Consider the following 947-nt stretch of genomic DNA (forward strand, 5'->3'; position numbering starts at 1 on the left):
CAGCTCTTCACCCTGTGCTGTGTCCTCCTGTCTCCCTGAACTCCAGACTGTCTTCTAGCATAGGCCATCCTCTCTCTTCCTGCATGGTCTCATAAAGTCTTAAGGCTTTAAACACATTAAATATCTAAAAATAAAGTTTTAGCCACCCACCCTGGCAAATTTATTTTTATTATTGTAGGGACAGGATCTTGCTATGTTGCCCAGGCTGGTCTTGAACTCCTGGACTCAAGCGGTCCTCCCACATCAGCCTCTCAAAGTGCTGGGATTACAGGCGTGAACCACCGTGTCCAGTTAGACATATCTTTTTGGAGGACACAGTTACCCTCTACATGTACTAACTATACTTTGATGATGGCCACATCTGTGTTTCGAGGCCAGACTCCCTTGCTTAGAGTTTTAATGTGGGTGTCTGAGAAGCATCTCAAACCCAAAATGTCCCAGCATGCCCTCTCCTCCCAGGCCACAGAAGCTGCTCCCATTGACTGTGGCCCCACTCTTGTGCCCACTGACCATGTCCCCTCTCTTGTACTCATTGACTGTGCCCCCTCCCTTGTACCCGTGACTTTGCCCCCTCCCTTTTACCCCATTGACTGTGCCTCCTGTGCCCTTTGACTGTACCCTTTTAATGGCTCCAGAATGATGCTACTGAGGGTGAGTCCCAGCTCAGCCTCTGGCCATCTTGGTGGCTGAGGCCACATTGCTCAGGTTTCTTAGGTGGAAGTGGCATCACAGCAGTGCCTCCCCCGGGTGTTGTGAGGGCAGGTTGCACTAAGATGGCTCAGTGTGCTCAGGAGGTGACCTGGCTGCTGCCACTGCTGCTGCTGTTAACACCAGACTCCTTGTTCCTTTTTCTTTTTTTTTTTTCTTGAGATGGAGTCTTGCTCTGTCACCCAGGCTGGAGTGCAGTGGCTGGATCTCCGCTCACTGCAAGCTCCGCCTCCCAGGTT

Source organism: Colobus angolensis, unplaced genomic scaffold, assembly GCF_000951035.1.
Source record: "Colobus angolensis palliatus isolate OR3802 unplaced genomic scaffold, Cang.pa_1.0 Scaffold38, whole genome shotgun sequence".
NCBI classification, from domain to species: domain Eukaryota; kingdom Metazoa; phylum Chordata; class Mammalia; order Primates; family Cercopithecidae; genus Colobus; species Colobus angolensis.